This window comes from Rutidosis leptorrhynchoides, chromosome 2 (assembly GCF_046630445.1).
Source record: "Rutidosis leptorrhynchoides isolate AG116_Rl617_1_P2 chromosome 2, CSIRO_AGI_Rlap_v1, whole genome shotgun sequence".
Taxonomy (NCBI): domain Eukaryota; kingdom Viridiplantae; phylum Streptophyta; class Magnoliopsida; order Asterales; family Asteraceae; genus Rutidosis; species Rutidosis leptorrhynchoides.
In genome coordinates, this window is record NC_092334.1 from 529,340,447 (window position 1) to 529,363,153 (window position 22,707).

Below are 22,707 nucleotides of genomic sequence, written 5' to 3' on the forward strand. Positions count from 1 at the left end.
AATTTTTACCAAAGTTTCCAAATATATTGGCGTTTGTTTGCTGAATGATAAATGGTGCACATCATTTGTTCATTCCGTCTTGTTGTTATTTCACATATATTTTGCATCTTCTCGTCAAAATTAGTTGCTTTTGCTGAACTTAATGCCAGTCTTTGAAAATGCGTTGTTTTACCCTGTTGTGTACATAAGATAAACTGCAAACATATATACATATTTTTGAAGTTTGGTATATTACCCCACATTCAAAAATTATTAAAGTCTAAGAATAAAAGTTAGATAATTATAAAAATGATTACAATATTAACAAAAGTATTAAATGTATCAATAATTACAAATTACAAAATAATAAAAAATAATAAGTAAACTAAGGATGATATTGGTACCAATAGGGGTTCCAGGCATAACCATAAGTGCTATAGAATGCTTCGGCAGGGTCATACGTAGGATATGGTGGCTGCATCTCTATAGACCAAGGAGGGAAGACGGGTTTCGGTGTAGGAATATAGTTTCTACCTATATGTTGGCAATGAGCTATGATCTGGTTCTGATGAACTTGCCAATCTTCAAATGCTCTCTGTCTAGCATTTTCGTATTCCTGAGAAGCTATAAACCTATGCATTTCTTGCATCTCATTCCCCCCTCCTACATTACCTTGCTGCTGGTTTCTCTCCACCTGTGGATGTCTACCATGGTATCGTACTGCGGCGTTATTTCGCCTCTTCAAAACTTTCGCACCATGGTATACATTTAAACCTATAGTATCGCGGGGTTCCGGCTCTTCTAGAAATAATCCCCCCCGACTTATATCCACACCGAGATATTCACCAATCAAAGTAATAAAAATACCACCTCCTATTATGCTATGTGGTCGCATCCCCCGAACCATAGCTGATAAATAATAACCCACACAATATGGTATACTTACAGCGCTTTGTGGGTCTCGAATACACATATGGTAAAACAAATCCTGTTCATTTACTTTTTCCTTGTTCTTACCCCTTTGTGTAATCGAATTAGCTAAAAACCTATGTATCACTCTTAATTCGGCTCTATCTATATCCAAATAAGAGTAATTTCCCCCTTTGAAACGGTGATGGCTTGTCATTTGACTCCACACACCGTGTGTATCAAAATTTTCATCTATCTTTCTACCGTTTAGTATCAATCCTCTACAATCGGCAGACGCTAACTCCTCAGGCGTATATATACGTAAAGCCTGAGCCATGTCCAGTAAAGACATGTGGCGCATCGAACCGCCTAACAAAAATCTAATAAAAGAACAATCGGTTAAACTAGCTACCCGATCATTCAACTCTATACTACATAACAATTCTTCACACCATACTTTATATACAGGTCTACGTATGGTGAATAAACATATCCAGTCATTAAAAGAAGAATTACCATACCTCTGTACAAGTAATTCCCTAATTGGCCCGGCTAATTCTACAGCTTCTAAGGGTCCCCATTCTATGACCCTCGGTACCTCAACATCCTTAGAATGAAGAGTATGCAAACCCCTTTGATATTTTGGATAATCTATCCAAAGTCTGTCAAATCTCAGGTTCGGGTGCAACTCTTCCAAGTGCATATCGGAAAAGGTCATGACTGGATGAGGTATCTCCTGCTTGTAGTAGTTATCCACCTCCTGTTGTTCCAAATTCTCAGCAGGAGCATTGCGGGCTTGGGATGAAGATTCACCCCTTTCATTCTGCAAAACACATCAAACACAAATTTTGTGCATCCAAATATGCATTAGTGTCAGCAAAATCATCAATTACAATGACATTATCAATTTATATCAAACTTAAGCTCATTTTCATATTTTCATCAAATCTACACTTTTTCAAATAAGCATATACGAAAATGTTCGCCAAGTTCATAAGCATTCAACTCAAATAACATGTCAAAATAATCATTACTAACAATCAAACAAGTCTCAAATGGCATTATCTTTCAAAAATCAAGTTCATGAATTTTAGACTTGAAAAAGTCCACTTTAATTCTCAAAATCATGTTTAGGCTCAAAGTTTGGATCATTTAACTACCTAGACATGTTACACTACTCAATTTAGCAACAATTCATGACAAAAATCGGCCATAACCTGTTTATATCAAAAAGCCCCAAATTGCTCAAGAACACAAACCCTAGATTATTCAAAATTTGAAGTTTAAGGCTTCTAATCATGTTAAACAGCATCAATCTAGGTTATACAAGCATAATACATAAACAATTTAAGTCTAATTACACTAAAAAGCATCAAAATCAAATTGGGGAAAAAATAGCTCAAGAACATCAAATTTCGAATTAAATGGTGTTTAGGTGTAGAAATTTACCATTTTTCTTGAGTAATTCTTAGATAGCATCCTTCTCAACATGATTTTAGCAAAAAATTTGGTGATTAACGGTTAAAAATTGGGATTTTTGGGGTGTTTTTGGGTGGTTTTTCGTGGGTTTTTCGCAGCTATTTTTTTTCTGTTTTGGGGTTGTGTGGTGCACTGATCGTTCAGCTCTTTTTATTTTTTTTCCTGATTTTCGGTCCCTCCGCGAGTCGCGGAGATTAACCCTCCAAACTCCGCGAGTCGCGGAGTTTGGTATATTTTTTTTTTTTTTATAATCATTAACTTATTAAAACAATTAAGTAATTAATTTTAAAATTTTGTTTCCCTTGTTATTTAGGACGAGGTCGTTTCGGATCGATGTCCTAGTCCGTCCTTCGACAAAATTTTAAAATTTGTCTTTTTGTAGCGATTGTTTTAAAAGCTAAGATTTTTGGGTTTTTTCAATGTTTTTGGCATACTCTAATTCAATAAGATTAAAAATAATGATAATAAAAGTTCTCGTCCCTCCCTCGGGTAAAGCAATTTCGGTTCAAAGACCTAGTCTTCAACTTACGACGAATTTTAAAAATCATATTCTTAACTTAATGAGATAAAGTAAATTTTTGTTTTTAAATTCACACAACTTAAATATAAAATTCAAAATTAATATTAAAAATTCACACCAAACTTAAAATTTGAAATGCATAAAATTAAAAATTTATATTTTAAAAATTAAAAATTCACACCAACTTTAATTTAAAAATTTATAAATTTATATCAAACTTATATTAATTTTTCAAATATTTACAATTTTAAATATATTGTTTTTACAGAGTTTACAATATTAATTTAAGATTTAAATATTAAGATTAAAAACATGGTAAAAATAAAATTAAAAATCTTTTTGTCTTTTTATCCCACTTTAATCAATCAAATATTATCAAAAATATGCGCCCCTCTTTTCGGTAAAGTAATTTCGGTTCCAAGACCTAATTTAACTCATGACGAATTTTTGAAATATTTTGGTTTGATTGTTTAAAGATATTTATACCTTAAGAATAAACGTTAAATTTCGCAGTGATGTAATAAATTTTTGAATGATATCAATAATTTCGGTCGCCAAACCTAATTTTATTTAATACCAATTTAATACTTTTTAGCGAACAAATTAGCGTTTATTATCAAAAGGTTAAAAATAAAAATAAAAACTAAAAACTGTACAGACATACCTGTGAAATAGATTTCTTAGTTATATGATCTATCCCATTCATAAGATAGTCGGTTTAATTGGTTTTCCATGGCTACATAGGCGTAACCTCGAGCATTCAGTGTCTTTTCTTCTAAACATATGAACGGTCCGTCTCTGCATAAAGTAACAAATTCGGTATTTGAATAGGTTTGATTATTTGAACATTTACCTCCATGTGACCATTTTCCGCATTTGTGACATCTTTCTAGGTGTCGTGCTCTTCTTTTCGCTGCGGATTTTGATTTTCCTTTACCAAATTGTAACTTATTATCTTCGCATCTGGATTCTTTTCTAACTCCGTCCATTCTTTCTCTGATTACTGATACTATTTCACTCGGTAGTATGTCATTATTTCTTTTAGTGATCAAAGCGTGTAGCATTAGACCATGGTTTAGTTCACAGGCAGTCTTCATTTCGTAAAAACCTAAAAAAAATTAAAAATTCAGAATGGGGGGGAGAAGACTAGTTCTTTAGGGTCTGCTAGGGAAAGACCATACGTGTTCCATTTTCGAGAACTACACGAAAACAGACAATCTAACTCTAACAGAAATACATATTATCCTTTAAAGACTTGATTCTCCCCACACTTAGTTAGCTGTGATGTCGAAATTGTGATTAACTTCGTTGTCGACTTCCATCGGACCATGTATGTAATGTTTAACTCTGTGACCATTAACTTTAAATTCAATCCCATTTGAATTTATTAATTCTATCGTTCCGTATGGGAAAACTCTTTTGACTATGAATGGTCCAGACCATCTTGATTTCAATTTTCCAGGAAATAGCTTGAATCGTGAATTGAAAAGAAGAACTCTGTCTCCTTCTTTAAATTCTTTTGAACTTCTGATTCTTTTATCATGCCATTTCTTCGTTCTTTCTTTATAGATTAACGAATTTTCGTATGCTTCATGTCTTAATTCTTCTAATTCGTTTAGTTGACTTAATCGTAGACGTCCGGCTTCATGTAAATCAAGATTACATGTCTTCAAAGCCCAAAATGCTTTGTGTTCAATTTCTACAGGAAGATGACATGCTTTTCCATAAACAAGTCTAAAAGGTGTGGTTCCAATTGGAGTTTTGTAGGCTGTTCTAAAAGCCCAGAGTGCATCCTCCAATTTAATGGACCATTCCTTCGGATTTGATCCTACGGTTTTCTCTAGAATACGTTTTAAAGCTCGGTTGGTATTTTCAACTTGTCCACTTGTTTGTGGATGATATGCGGTGGAGATTTTATGAGTTACTCCATATCTTTTAAGAACTTTCTCAAGTTGATTATTACAGAAATGAGTACCCCGATCACTTATTAAAGCTTTCGGTGTTCCAAACCTTGCAAAAAGACGTTTTAAAAAGTTGACTACAACTCGTGCATCGTTAGTTGGGAGAGCTTGTGCTTCCGCCCATTTAGATACATAATCAATGACTACGAGTATATATAGATTATTATGAGATTTTGGAAATGGACCCATAAAGTCAATACCCCAAATGTCAAATACTTCACATACTTGGATGACATTTTGTGGCATTTCATCACGTTGACTTATTTTTCCGGCCCTTTGACATGCATCACAGGATTTGCAAAGAAGGTGTGCGTCTTTGTAAATTGTAGGCCAATAGAATCCAGCTTCATAAACTTTTCTTGCTGTTAGTTGAGGCCCATAATGCCCTCCTGTTGGTCCTGTGTGACAATGGTTTAAAATTTTACTAGCTTCATCTCCAAATACACATCGGCGTATTATTCCATCGGGACAACTTTTAAACAGATGTGGATCTTCCCAGAAATAGTGTTTTATATCACTGAAGAATTTCTTTCGTCTTTGGTACGATAATCCTTTTTCAAGGAATCCACAAACTAAGTAGTTTGCATAGTCTGCAAACCATGGGATTTCTTTATAATCTATCTTCAATAGATATTCATCAGGAAAGTTGTCTTGTATGGCTGATTCATTTAGAACTTCTAATTCGGGATTTTCAAGACGAGAAGGATGATCAGCGGCGAGATTTTCTGCTCCTCTTTTATCTCGGATTTCAATATCAAACTCTTGTAAGAGTAAGATCCAACGGATTAATCTTGGTTTAGCATCTTGTTTTGAAAATAGGTATCTAAGAGCAGAATGGTCGGTATAGACCACCGTTTTTTCTAGAACGAGATATGATCGAAATTTGTCAAAAGCAAAGACAATAGCAAGGAGTTCTTTTTCAGTAGTTGTATAGTTCGTTTGTGCTCCTTGTAACGTCATACTAGCATAATATATAGGTTGAAATCGTTTTTCAATCCTTTGTCCTAAAACGGCTCCCATTGCAAAATCACTTGCATCGCACATTAGTTCAAATGGTAGATTCCAATTTGGTGTTATCATGATCGGCGCATTAGTGAGTTTCTCTTTAAGAATATTAAAAGATTTGATACACTCATCTGAAAAGATGAATGGAGCATCCTTTTCTAGGAGTTTATTCATAGGAGTGGCAATTTTAGAAAAATCTTTTATGAAACGTGGGTAAAAACCGGCATGCCCTAGAAAACTCCTAACTCCTCTAACATTGGTGGGATGTGGAAGTTTAGCAATTACATCTACTTTAGCTCTATCCACTTCAATTCCTTCTTTTGAAATTTTATGTCCAAGAACGATGCCTTCTTTAACCATGAAATGGCATTTCTCCCAATTAAGTACTAGATTTGATTTTTCGCATCTAATTAGCATTCGTTCCAGATTAACTAGACATGATTTAAATGTATCACCGAAGACCGAAAAGTCATCCATGAATACTTCCATGCATTCTTCTATCATGTCGTGAAAAATCGCCATCATGCACCTTTGAAAGGTTGCAGGGGCGTTGCAAAGTCCAAATGGCATGCGTTTGTAAGCAAAAGTACCATAAGGGCACGTGAATGTGGTTTTCTCTTGGTCCTCGGGTGCTATTGGAATTTGAAAATATCCGAAAAATCCATCTAGAAAACAATAGTAACTATTTCCGGCTAATCTTTCCAACATTTGATCAATGAAAGGTAAGGGAAAGTGATCTTTTCTGGTGGCGTCATTTAATTTTCTATAATCAATACATACACGCCATCCTGTTACAGTCCTAGTAGGAATAAGCTCATCTTTTTCATTTGTAATGACAGTCATGCCACCCTTCTTAGGTACGCATTGAACTGGGCTTACCCATGGACTATCAGAGATTGGATAAATTAAACCTGCATCTAGCAGTTTAATAATCTCTTTCTTAACTACATCTTGCATATTAGGATTTAGTCTTCGTTGGCGTTGCACATACGTTTTATGACCTTCTTCATAAGGATTTTATGTGTGCAATACGAAGGACTTATTCCTTTAATATCATGAATCTTCCATGCAATGGCTGGTTTATGAGCTTTCAACACAGAAATGAGTTGTGATTTCTCATTTTCAGTAAGAGAAGATGATATTATTACAGGTAATTCAGATTCACCATGTAAATAAGCGTATTCCAAATGGTTTGGAAGTGGCTTTAACTCTAATTTCGGAGGTTCTTCTATTGATGATTTATATCGATATCTGTCTTCTTCTTTTAGCATTTGAATTTCTTCTGTTGTTGGTTCATATCCATTAGCTATAAGTGTAGCTAACATTTCAGCTTCATCAATTGGTTCATTACCTTCTCCTAAAGAACATTCTCCTGTTCCTTGTAATTCTGGAAATTCTTCTAATAATTCTGCATGTGCATCTATAGTTTGAATATAATAACATGTATCATCTGCAGATTGTGGTTGTTGCATTGCTCTATCAACTGAAAAGGTAACACTCTCATCCTCTATACTTAGGGTCAGTTTCTTACCGAACACGTCTATCATTGCTTTAGCCGTGTTTAAGAATGGTCTTCCTAATATGAGAGGAACTTGAGAATCTTCTTCCATGTCCAAAACAACAAAATCTACTGGAAATACTAAAGTACCAACTTTAACTAGCATGTTCTCCATTATCCCTCTAGGATATTTTATTGATCTATCGGCTAGTTGTATTCTTATTATGGTTGGTTTTAATTCTCCAAGGTCTAGTTTAGCGTATAGTGAATACGGCATTAGATTTATACTAGCACCTAAGTCTGCCAATGCTTCTATTGAACTAAGACTACCCAGAAAACATGGAATTGTGAAACTTCCTGGATCAGATAGTTTTTCTGGTATCTTATTCAACAGCACTGCTGAACAATTAGCATTCATAGTAACAGCCGAGAGTTCTTCCATTTTCTTTCTATTTGAGATTAGATCTTTCAAGAATTTAGCATATCTTGGCATTCCTGAAATCACATCAATGAAAGGAAGATTTACATTTATCTGTTTAAACATATCCAAGAATTTGGATTGCTCGGCTTCAAGTTTTTCTTTCTTCATTTTACTCGGGTAAGGAAGTGGTGGTTGGTATGGTTTAACATAAGGTTTATCCTTAACTGTGTTATCTTCATTAACCTTTTCAACTACCGGTTCTTTTTCCTTATCTTGGTCAGGTTGTGGTTCTTGTGGAGTAGGAATAGTTTCATCAGAAGTTACAGGTATTTCAGGTGGTTTAAGTGTTGTACCACTTCTTGTGGTAATGGCTTTAGCTGTTTCATTTCGGGGGTTAGCATTTGTATCACTAGGTAGACTTCCCGGTTTTCTTTCACCTATTAACCTTGCTAGGTTACTTACTTCTTGTTCCAGATTTTGAATAGAAGCTTGTTGATTTCTAAATGCTTGAGCATTTTGTTCATTTGTTTGTTTCTGAGATGTGAAAAACTGTGTTTGAGTTTCAACTAGCTTCGTCATCATATCTTCTAAATTTGGTTTTTTATCATCGGTTTGTTGTGGTGGTTTGTTTTGAAAATTAGGTCTTTGCTGATTATAAGTATTATTGGATACTTGTTGATTGCTAGGACCTTGTTGGTTGTTGTATGGAATATTTCGGTTATAATTCTGGTTTTGATTGTAAATCGGTCTTGGCGGTTGATAATTATTCTGATAATTATTTCCAGGCCTTTGGTTTATGTATGAAATATTCTCTTTTTGTTCCATTGTTAATTCAATACTGAGACAATCTTTTGTCAAATGTGGTCCTCCACACTGCTCACAACTAATTCGTATTGAGTGAATATCCTTAGTCATCTTTTCCATTCGTCTCTCCACAGCATCTATCTTTGCGGAAATGGAATCTAAGTCATGACTAGAATCGGCTCTAGCTGCTTTAGATGATCTAATGATATCTTTTTCTTGGTGCCACTCATGTGAGTGGGAAGCAGTGTTATCAATAATTTTGTAAGCATCAGTTTCGGTTTTCTTCATAATAGAACCACCAGCTGCTATATCTATGTCTTTCCTTGTAGTGATGTCGCATCCTTGGTAGAATATTTGTACTATTTGACAGGTGTCTAAACCATGTTGCGGACATCCTCTTAACAACTTTCCATATCTTGTCCACGCCTCATATAGAGTTTCATTTGGTTTCTGTGTGAACGTAACAATTTCTGCTTGAAGTCTTACGGCTTTAGATGCAGGAAAGAATTGTTTAAGAAATTTGTCAACTAAAACATCCCATGTATCGATCGCCCCTTCAGGTAACGATTCCAACCAATCTTTGGCTTCTCCCTTTAAAGTCCAGGGAAATAACATGAGATATATCTGTTCATCCTCCACTTCTCGGATTTTAAATAGTGTGCAGATTCTATTAAAGGTACGTAGATGTTCATTTGGATCTTCCTTCGGCGCACCACTAAATTGGCATTGATTAGTCACCATGTGTAGAATTTGTCCTTTGATTTCATAATCTGGCGCATTAATGTCTGGATGAGTAATTGCGTGACCTTGGCCAGTGCGTTTAGCTCTCATTCGGTCTTCCATACTTAAAGGTTCCAGATTCTCCATAATTGAATTTGTTGAATCGGTATCACTAGATGATTCTGATTTAATGGTTCGTTCCTCAACAATCTCTGTTTGAATGATTGGTGGCTCCGGAGGAAAGTTTAGTGGTTCAGGATCTATGAACCGTTCCTGAATATTCTCTGGATTCTCAATTGTGAGGTTGGGTTCAAAAAATGGATTATCGGAAATTTGAACTGAGATTCTTGGTCGACTGGATGACGATTCTAAAGAAAAATCAACGGCGGTTATATTTGCTAAATGTCTTGATCTAGTTACAGGTGGTGAACGTACAAAAGGTGATGAACGTCTTGCTCGGTGCATTCACTGAATATCCTATTAGTTTTTAAAAGGAAAGAAAAATTATAATAAGTTATCCAATTAATAGACTTTTCTGATTTTGCCCACGTTTCGAATTGCCAAAAGATGCAGCAGAGGGGCAGGATTCGTTTGGTCTCAATATAATTGAGGACTGTTTGGCTCCAATAACCCGGTCCACGTACAAATCCAACTATTACTACGAACCAGAAAATTTTGATGTCTATTAATTTAACCACTTAAAATAAATTTTCGTAATTTTAAGAAATTTAGATAAGAAGTAGAAAAAATTCTAAGTCCTAAAAACTAGAATAGCGAGAAATAAGAGAGAAAAAGAGTTCGTCGCAAAAGGTCGAAAAAGAAAAAATGGTTGAAAAATAAAAGGTGACGGAAAAATAAAAGAAACTTATAAAAACTTAAAAATACTTAACTAACCTAACCTTATTACTACAACTAACTTAAAATTATAATCGCAAATTGAAATTACTAATTGGAATGACAATTGATACATAGTAAAAGGTCTAAAAATATTAAAGCTTACAGGAAAAAACTAAATCCCAAATGGAAATAACTTAAAAAGAAACTAAAACTTAAAAAGGCGTCTCAAAATTCTAAAGCACCTAAATCTTAGTCTAAAGAAAAAGAACTTAAGGAATTCTACGGCAAAGCCTAAAAATCTAGGAGTAAAAATAACTATAGCAAAAACTAAGTTTAAAATTAAATATGAGCGAAAAAATACAAATATTACGCTACAACGATTAAAAAGGTACAAAATATAAAAATATACAAAAAGTTGTAAAAATTACAATTTTTATAAAAATATTATTTTTATATTATTTATTTAATAAAACTACTAATTTTACAATTTAAATTAATTAATTAAACTAAAAATACAAATTAAAACAAAATAAATAAAAAGTAAATCTTAAAATAAAACTAATAACAATAATAATAGTAATTAGGTTTAAATAATAATAATTAATTAAAACCCGTAATTAATGCTGGTTTAGGGTTTTTTGTCGCCTGTCAGAAAGGCTCCGCGAGTCGCGGCAATTAAAGCATCAAACCCTGCGAGTCGCGGGGTTTCAGAATTCAGCTGACAGGTTTGAATTTTTACGCGTTTTTCTTTATTTATTTTTTTTTTATTTTCTGTTTTCTGTTTTTAAATAAATAAAAGATTTTAAAATAAAACTTATATTTTTATAAACTAAAATAAAAATAAAGAAACTTATAAAACTTAAATATTTAACAAAATCTTAAAAATACATATATTTTTGTTTTTCTTTTTATATTTTTGAATAATTAAAACGTATTTTTACAAAAACGAATTTTAATAAAAGTTAACTAAAAATCTTTTTTTTCTTTCTTATATTTTAGCGTTGCGTTTCCGGCTTTTAAGATAACTTTCCCCGGCAGCGGCGCCAAAAATACTTGATGTTTTGCGAGGTGTATATAAAATAGTTTATTAATTTTAGCAGAAAACACTATTAAATACGATACAATTTTACACAAGATATTTATTTATTTATAGAATGGATATACTTAAACCTTGCTACAACACTTATAGGTAGTGTACCTAATCGTACAGTAGTGTAGTTTTTAGTAAGTCCGGTTCGTTCCACAGGGAAATCTTTAAACAAAGCTCAACGCTATATTAGTTTACTTTTATAAAAATACAAACATATATATAAGTAATATTATTATTATAAAGGGGGGTTTTTACCGTTTAATGACCGGTTTGTCGATTTTAAAACTTTAGTCGCAGTTAAAACCTAATGTAAAATATAAAATAAATACAAGACTTAAATTAAAGCGTAAAGTAAATAACGATAATGAAATTGCGAATAATAAAAGTACGATAAAATAAACTTACGATAATTAAAAAGTACGATAATTAAAAGTGCGATTAAATAACAATAAATAAAAGTGCGATAATTAGAAGTGCAATTAAATATAAAATAAAGGAAATTAAATATGAAATAAAAGAATTATGCTTATTTAAACTTCCGTAATCATGATGTTTGACGTGTTGATTTTAGTTTTATGCCCATGGGTTAATTGTCCTTTGTCCTGGATTATTTAATATGTCCGTCTGGGTTTTTGTCCATAACAGTCCATCAGTCATAAATATAAAGTGCGAGTGTCCTCATCAAATTATTCTTATACCCGAAGTTAAATATTCCAACTAATTGGGGATTCGAATTGTAACAAGGTTTTAATACTTTGTTTAATGAATACACCAGGTTATCGACTGCGTGTAAACCAAGGTTTTACTACTTTGTTAACAATTACACCAATTACCCTTGAATGTAATTTCACCCCTGTTTTAATTATTCTAGTGGCTATTAATCCATTCCCGTGTCCGGTTAAATGAACGATTATTCGTACATATAAATACCCCGCCCATCGTGTCCGATTGAGTGTATATGGTAATTTATAGGGACGCCCAATTGTAAATCTTTATATTAACATTAACAAACTTCCATTTAGTTAAACAAATATAAAGCCCATTAATAGCCCATAGTCTAATTTCCACAAGTGTCGTTCTTTTGTCCCAACCCCAATTATGGTACAAAGCCCAATTACCCAATTTTAGTAATTAGCCCAACATCATGATTACTTCGTTTTAAATAAGCATAATAATAACTTAGCTACGAGACATTAATGTAAAAAGGTTGAACATAACTTACAATGATTAAAAATAGCGTAGCGTTACACGGACAGAATTTCGACTTACACCCTTACAATATTCGCTAACATACCCTTATTATTAGAATTATAATTAAAATTAAAATTAAAATATAAATTATATATATATATATATATATATATCGTATATATGAGAGAAGAGAGAAATAGAATATGAAATTTGATCAGAATTCGGTTTGCTTTATAGCCAGAGTTGATTTTTGGGGCTCCGCGACTCGCGGCAAAATCCTCTTCAAACTCCGCGAGTCGCGGAGAATGTATTTACAGCTCACACCCTTGGAGTTTCTCTGCCGACGGTTTTATAATATATATATATAATATATATATATATAATTAATATAATTAATTATATATTATATTATATTTATATGCATAGTTAACTTGTAATTTTTAGTCCGTTGCGTCGAGCGTTAAGAGTTGACTCTGGTCCCGGTTCCGGATTTTCGAACGTCCTTGCGTACAATTTTATATTTTGTATTTTGCGTTTTGAATCTTGTACTCTTGTAATTTCGAGACGTTTCTTATCAATAATTGGAACCTCTTTGATTGTCTTTTGTTCTTTTGAGCTTTTTGGTCGTTTGCGTCTTCAATTCGTCGAATCTGTCTTTTGTCTTCACCTTTTATTATTTAAACGAATATCACTTGTAAATAGAACAATTGCAACTAAAAGCTTGTCTTTCTTGAGGAATAATGCTATGAAATATATGTTCGTTTTTAGCATTATCAGGATGATTCAGGGAGATTAAAATATAAACAGAAAACAAGCAGCTGTAGCAGTACATTAGCAGTAGCAAATGTTGATTAAATGGTGGTTTGTGAAAGTTTAAATGAGTGGAGGATGGTATTGAAGAAATGAATGAGTTAATCCATATTATTGAGCATATCGATTACTTTATGGCAGATTGATGGATCGACACAAGGAATCCAGCAAAAGAACGAACAAACAAGAAAAACAAAAAATAAAAGTTTGATTGCAACTACTAACAGATTTAATGTCATTAAGGTCGTGATTTGTACTATCTTGAACAGAGAAGAAATTACCTACAGTTTGATAAGGATTTGAAACAGAATCCGCTGTAATATCTGTATATACTCGTATATGTATATATTTATTTGTATAAACATTTATATATAAATATATATCTATTATTTATATATATGTAATTATATATATATATCCAATTTTCTATATCTGTATTTTTATTTTTATTTGTATTTCTCTTTTATTTAGATAATTATAATTATATTTATATTTATAGATTATGATTATTCTTTTAATAAGTATCATAATAATACCCTTACTATTTTAACTAATAATAATACAAGTATAAAAATAATATTATTACTAATGATAATGATAATACTAATAATAATAATAATAGTGTTAATAGTGATAATAATATAATAAATCAAATGTATATAAGGTATTTATATATTTATATATATCTATATATATGTAATCTGTATATCTGTATATCTGATTATCTAATTTAATCTGTATTCTGTATATTAAAAGATCATACTATTACTAATAATACAAACTTTAATATTTAACATTCATATTAATATTAATAATAATAATGAAATTAATATTAACAATAACATAAATAATAGTAATATTAATGATATTATTATCATAATAGGAATAATGATAATAGTAACTGTAAATAGAATGGAAATCTTAGTATTCAAGTTAATACTAGTACTTTTAGTAATCATAATAATTTAAATGATAATATTAATAACAATCATAGTATTGTTAATAATCATGATAATTAATTGAATGTTAATCAAAATAATGATACCTTAATAATAATAAAATAATTTACATGTATCACATTTCATATTTATATATGTATTAAAAGTAATAATATTAATAATACTAATGTTAATATTTATATTAATAGTAATGTTAGTAATAGCAATGAAGGTATTAATAATAATAATAACAACTTATATTATAACTTGTAATTAAATTTAATATATTAATATTACATATTATTAATCATATCTAAATAACATATAATATTTATATCCAACGTATATATCATAATAATTATTTATAAAATTCATACACATTTATATATAACCTTATTTTAATAATCAGTTTATTATCTTGTATTTTATTTTACATACTTAATCTTACTGATCTGTTGTATTTTATTATCTTAAATCATTATATATACTTTTGTTTATATATATATATATATATATATATATATATATATATATATATATATATATATATATATATATATATATATATATATATATATATATATATATATATATATTTACACCCAATTGTTCGTGAATCGTCGGGAATAGTCAAAGGTCCAATGCATTTATGAAAAGTAGTTCAAAAAATTTTGGGAGTCGGTTTAATAGACTTTGCTTATCGTGTCAGAATCCTATAAAGATCAAGTTTAAATTTGGTCGGAAATTTCCGGGTCGTCACAGTACCTACCCGTTAAAGAAATTTCGTCCCGAAATTTGATTGGGATGGTCATGGCTGACAATAAGTATGTTTTCATGATGCATACGAGCTGAAAATTAGAGTTTTTATCATCAGCTAGTAATATGGATAAAACAATTCATTTTTTTTTGTGAAGAGTACGAGTGAAGCTATCGCAAAAGAGTGAAATGAGAAACTAAAGTTTCATCTTAACCGGTGACGTAGTCACGGTTGATTTCCGGAATTCAAGGGATTTAGAGAAAATCTTCGTGATAAGATTTGGTTCTTCGGTAATTAAGGAAATTAGGATCCTCTTCGGTTAAATGCGATGATATGTCTCGATTTCTCTGTCTGATATCTCACTATAAAACCACCCTCTTCATTTCCTTTATATTTTGGGGTCCCATTCTCTTATTTTCTCTTCCCGACTTTGATTCAAGCGAATAATGGTCCAAAATTCGTAGGTATGAAGTTTCGAATGAACATGACTAACGTTCTAAGAGAGAAGTTGTAATAGCACGATCTTGATTTGTTAAATTACCAGAATTCAAGAAAAAGATAGAACTATCAGGAAGACATGTTCTCGATATGTTTATAGATTAGATAAAATGTAAGAGTCGTGTAACATGGCACATGGTGACGTTATGGTCTGTGAATCGTCACGTTCCATTAGAAACTCAACATGACTTAATGTAATATAATCACGTTGATCATGTGTCATTATATTATACTAACTCATGCTTCAGTTCCCAACACTAATTAAAAAACATTCAAATTTTAAACTCGAAGGTTTACATAATATAGAAACTAAACAGTTTCCTTTATGATGTAATACCGATAACGTGAAGAGATAAATTAATATTGGACAAGAATATTTATGAAGATATCTTCAGAAATATTAAGGATATTTATAATGAAAGATATGATAATATCTTATAATTCTGCAATCAAAATGTGATGAAGAAATTCATTCACAATGATTTAGAACAATTACGGAACAAGGTATTCGCTAAAGATTTCATCAGAAACAGAATCATTAGGATTCTTTTATGTACAAGTTTAGTCCTTGTGATTTGTTCAGAGTCTCCTTCATGATTTGCTCAATTCTTTATGATCAAACTTTTGACTGTTAAGGCAGTCTCCAGTTTTCATTGCTTCATCAGCTTTTTCAAAACTCATAAAACTGATTCGTAGGCTGGGTGTTTTTCAGAATTTCAGAGTTGAAATTCGTAAATCCAGGAGATAGAAGTTATATTTATATATATATATATATATATGTATATATATATATATATATATATATATAATATATATATATATATATATATATATATATATATATATATATATATATATATATATATATATATATATATATATATATATATAAATTGTTGTCATAGAATCGCTGAGAATTTCGAGATTATCGATTGATGCCTTCCGGTACTTGGTATGGTAATTATCGTTACGAGATACCGATGAGTTCATGATAAGACTTCAATAGATAAATATATTGATTTGTCGTAGAGATTTAAGCCAAGGAGCAACGAGGTTGCTGGTACGTCTGCTGGTAATTTAGTGGAATATAAAAGATTCTCCGGTAACAGTAAAAGAGCATGCATATATATCAAGGTTATAATAAGGTTGTTTCAAACGAAAAATCGAAGTTGACTTGTTGGAGCTATGACAAAATTGGCTAATTTGGAAAGGGATTGCAAAGTTATTTTCGATAATAACAGCGCCAAAGGAGCTAGCACATATACGTGTTAAACGTTTACTCAGGTTCCGAGTGTTTTCAGGTGCATAACCATATGCATCAATCTTTACTTTTGTAGATGAAGTGCGGTTGGTTCATCTCCTCGATTGAGGTGTTTTCAAGAATCATGAAAGGTTTGAACGCAAATTGTAGTCGTCAAGATACAAACGAGGTTTAAGATAAAATCAAGTGGCAAACTTGAAGAATTGTTTAGTTTCATATGTTATAATCAATATTTTAATTCATTTTAATTGTCCAATGTTGGCAGTCCACAGTTAGCAGTCCACAATTAGTAATTCAATAATTCATATATAGTTTAATATATAATATTCGAATTAATTAATAAGTATCGTGACCCGTACACATGTCTCAGACTCGATCACAACTCAAAGTATATATATTATTGTAGAATCAACCTCAACCCTGTATAGCTAACTCGATCATTACTGCATATAGAGTGTCTATAGTTATTCCAAATAATATATATAGATGCGTCGATATGATATGTCAAAACATTGTATACGTGTCCCGATATTTAAAATGCGTAAATAACAGTATTTAAATGACGATAAATAAAGTGCGTAAAATAAATAACAGAAATTAAATGACGATAAATAAAATTGCGAGAATTAAAATTGCGATAAATAAAATGTAATCAGTTTGCTAGGAATAATTAGCTAGGAACAGTTAGCGTGGATTCTTAACAAAAAATTTCTTGTAGTTAATTTGTTTGTTTCTAACAAATTTTATTTTTGTCCAATGTTTTCTTCATTATGCCACTTATTGGATTCTGATAGATCAAAATCTAAATATGAAATTGAATAAAAGGGGTTATTCTGCGATGAACGGATACGTATATCGGTGGTTGTAAATAGGATTGTAAATGGCTGTTGAATTAGATTTGAAAGAATGTACAGTGTACTTATTAATGTGAAATCTAAATATTCCTCGAGTATTACCTACCCGTTAAAATATTTTCATCATTAACAGTTTGTACGAAAGAATTTTTAATTACAATCTTTATGAAAAAATATATATACATATATATTTTCTTCAGATGTAATCATGGATTTAATGAGTCAATATGATATTAAACTCATTTGATTTACCGTTAGAACAAGAATATATAACCTCTAAAACATTAGAGATTACATAATCGTCATGTCAAACGAAGATAAATGATGTAGAACGATTCGCAGATTGATGATTATGCTCGAGGTACATAATGAGATGTTGAGGTGTGTGATGTTGAACTTGGGTTGTTGGTGGTACTGGTATTGATGTTGGTGCTGGCGATGCTGCTGAAGCTGGTAAATTTTGCATCATATTCTCCAAAGTCACTACCCGAGCGCGAAATTCGTTGACTTCTTCTATTATTCCGGGATGATTGTCGGTTGGAACGAGCGGATAAATAAGGTTTAGGATTTTAGATAGAATATAATCGTGGCGAGATATTCTGGAAATGAGGCTGAAAATGGTGTTTCGGATAGGTTCGCCGATAAGCGCTTTAGGTTCATTGCTGAGAGGTGAATTCGGTTGATGGAAAGGTTCACCTTCTTCTTGCCTCCATTGATAAGTCGACTACGAACCCATCAGATGAATTGGGGATGGCTGATTGATTGATTCATTCTGGTGACACCGCTTTCGGAGCTTAGGTGAATATTCATGTCGGAATAGCTGTCGGAATAACTATCGGAATAGCTATCGAAATCTGAGGGACTCGAACTGGTTGAGGGATTCATCTCGTACGATCAGATGAAGGAGTTTCGATAATAAATAGATTATAGGATGTAGATTAGTACACTGCAATACATAATTTACATATGCATATATAATACTAAAATCCCATAAGTTACGGAGGAATATACGAAAACTGTCAGGCAAAGGTAACAATAACATATATGCTAAGATATGAATTTATCTATACATCTATGCAATAGAGGCAGTAAGACATGTCTAGACTAAGAATGATAAGCAGGTAATTTTCTAAGGATGATAAGCAGATGATTTCCGACTAGAAATGATAAGCAAAACTTTTGACATGCAGACACGGTCGAAGTCCAGACTCACTAATGCATCTAAACAACTATCAGTTAGACACACTAATACAATAACTGGTTCGCTAAGACCACCGCTCTGATACCAACTGAAAGGACCCGTCCTAATCTATAACAACCCGGAAATTTTCGACAAAATTTAAACCTAACTTTTATGTAATTCCGACGATTCACGATCTATTATTTATAAATAATTATGTATTAATATTAATTGTTATATTAATATTATTATTTATCATCGTTCACAAGTATTATTACTCTCAATATTATTAATAATATTATTATTAATAATTATTATTATCATTAATTTTTTTTATCACTTTCACTAAAAGTGAAAAGATTATTACAAATATCATTATTACTAATTATAATTAAAATTATCATTTTTAATCATTAATATTGTCATATTAATATTATTATCATTAATATTATTATCATTACTAGTATTATTATTTAGTAGTATTATTATTATTAACATTTGTACTAATTATTATTATGCATATTATCAATATTACTATAAAATAAATACAATCTAATATTATTATCATTAATAATATTATTATTCTCATTTTTATTTATTAATATAATTATTATTGTTAGGATAATTAATTAATATTAAATAAAAATAAAAGTGGACAAATACCTAAATTAGGTCAAAACAATATCTGTATATTTTTTTTACGATTGTGATCTCTGCTTTTATATTTTTTTTTTATATTTTTCTGTTCAATCATGATCTTCTACTTATTTTTTTATTTTATTTATCTGCTGTTTATATTTTTTTTATTACTTTCGGTTCCAAAGTGATAATCAAGTCGACATCCACTCAATTTATATCAATCGATCACATTTTTCTTTGTTTATAAAACAGAAGATCTTACATTATCATTTATCAATTACACTAACCATTACAGCTGTTTATTCGATTTAATCAAAACAGAAAACCATTCGAAAACTCTGTTCTTATGTCATTTTTTCAAAAACTTCAAAACGAATCCTATTTCAAAATCTGTAAATGCAATGATGTTAGGAATCATGTATCAAAACTATCTTCAAAGTTTCACTTTCCAATTCATCATATCGAAGTTAAATTTTCGAGTCAAAGTTTATTATCTAAAAAGTCAAACGATTGTTCATAAGGAAATTTAAACTCGTTTTTATGTTTTAAGTTAAATTGACGATTCCTAAAGTTTTTAGGATAGATTTACAACATATTTCGTGAAGGAATCAAGGTCTCAAAACAGCTCAATCTCAAAATCAAATGATATGTTCTTCGTTTTTTATTTTATTTTATACAGCTACTTTTATTTTTTTTATTTTTTTTTTTTTGTCTGATAAATTAAAATCATAAGCATAAATAGTTTCTGTTTCAAGCTTAATGATAAATCAAATAAAAATTGTTGATTTGATTTTTTAATTTGAATTTTTGTCGAATCACATATGAAGAAGGAGAAGGAAAATGGAACAGAAAATAAGATCGGGTTAAATATATATTAATTTGGGTTTTAATCAGATATGAAAGAATGGTGGAGTGGTAGAGGGTGTTAGCGGGTGAGCGTGAGGTCACGGGTTCGAGTCCCGTCCATGGCAATTTTTTTATGAAAAGCTTTTTGAGGTAGTTTTCTCTTTAAAAATTATTATTATTATTATTATTATTATTATTATTATTATTATTATTATTATTATTATTATTATTATTATTATTACTAAAATAAGAATTAAGGATCATTTTTTATTATTATTATTAGTATTATTATTAAAAGTATTATCGTAATCAAATATACCTTTTTATATATTATTATCGATATTATTACTATTACTAATGTTAAAGTTATTATAAACATTAATATTTAAAAAATAATAATAATTAAAAAGTATCACTTTAATTAAAGTTATCAAAATTATCATTTCTAATAAAACTATCATTTTATTAAAAATTAACATTGTTATTAAAATTATAATTAAAATTTCATTTAGATTATTATTATTATTATCGTAAAAAGATACAACTTTATATTTATACTTATTAATATTATACTCGTTGTATAAAAATATATTCAAAACCTACAACAGAACTATATTTATATTTTTATAATGAACACTACTTAATTAATTATAATAAATATATTTAATGTACTATTTTCAAATAACATATAAAAATAACATATATATATATATATAAACATATATAATTGAAATAACAAATATATTACTATAAGTAATAGTAATATATTATACACAAACTGGTTTGATTAACATTATATGTTCAATATATGTGTTAATATATAAATAATTGATATAGGTTCGTGATTTCGTGACAACTCTACACTTGTTCAGTGCCGTCATATGTATATTTACTACAAACTATCGTATCGTATCGTATCGTGAGTTCATCTGCTCCCTTTTTATCTATATTTTTAGGCTGAGAATACATGCGCAACTTTTATAACTGTTTTACACGTTAGACACAAGTACTCAAACTTTTATGCTATATACGTGCTTTGTCATGCTAAATCCCTGCCGTAATATCGTTAATTGCTGAGGTATAAGATGCAAGCTTAGTTATTGTGAGTAGCGCTACTGAGAGTGATGTCTTTAGTCAGTTGACCGTTGGTCTTTGACTACATAGTAATGATTCAACGACATGAATAACAAGTGTCAAGGGGTAACTTTTGTCTAGTAGCGATATTACAAACAGCAACTCTTTTGATTGATATATTTGGTATCAATCAACTTTAAACTTAAATCTTGTGGTCTAATGCTATACTGAACTATTGATTTATGATAAACCTATGAACTCACTCAACCTCGTGTTGACTTTTTAAAGCATGTTTATTCTCATGTACTTAAATATTGCTTCCGCTGTATATCTGCTGCTTTGATGATGATTGCTTGCTATGCTTGGAGTCTTCATTACATATTATATCAATTAAAGACATTTAATGCTCTAAATACAATGTAATCTATTTATCTTCTGCTGCAAAACTCAATAAAACGTCTCATATAGAGTCGTTCTCGTTTATACAACTGTGATTTGATATAATTAGTCACAAATACCTCAGGCCCTATTTGGGGGTGTGATAGTTTGGTATCAGAGCAGTTTGTTGTAGAGAACCAGGATTGCATTTTATGTGTGCCTTATAGAATTAGGTACCTTAGCAATGTAGGACTACAACTTTCTTTGACCATAGTGCCTTTAATTGTTGCCTTTAATTGATAAATGTTACACTATACCTTAGAAACTATGCTTATTAAATTCTTTAATCTTCCTTAGAATGCCAAGCCAATCTAAGAACTCTGCTCAGTCTCCTAAGTACTATCCAATTTTGCCACTACATTTAAATACGACACCATGATTTCTGAAATTCTCGACATTCCTTTGTCATCTATCATGGTTTTGTGTATTACATATGTATTACATGAAATGTTAACCATGATTCTTGAAATCTCTACTATTCATATTCATTACTTTCAAACTCTTTGCTTTCTCATTATTTTTTTATCATTGAAATTTTCTTGACGAGTGGCATCTACGAAACTCTAGAATTGAAGGGTTTGGATTATTGATTTAAAGGATCCTATAGCTCAAGCCTCTAGACCTGAATAGGCCATTGCGAATTGAAAGTGTTTAATCGAAAGTTTATCTGATTACATACTTATCATTTTTAAATCTCGACACGTCATACTGCCATTATTGCATAAACGGAGTATAGACACATCATATCTTATCATATCTTATCATATCTATCCCAATATACTTTGTCTAACACTTTTCCTAAATTTCCTCCGTAAATTACGGAAATCTTTTTGCTATATATACGTATTCAAGGAGACGAATATATTATCCAGTATCCAACACCCATTTCATATCAAGCCCTACTCCAAACACATAATATGGATTCCTCGAACTCTTCGAGCTCCAATGGCAGCGTAACAGGAACAAACGAACCAATCAGCCATCATCTTTTCTGGATG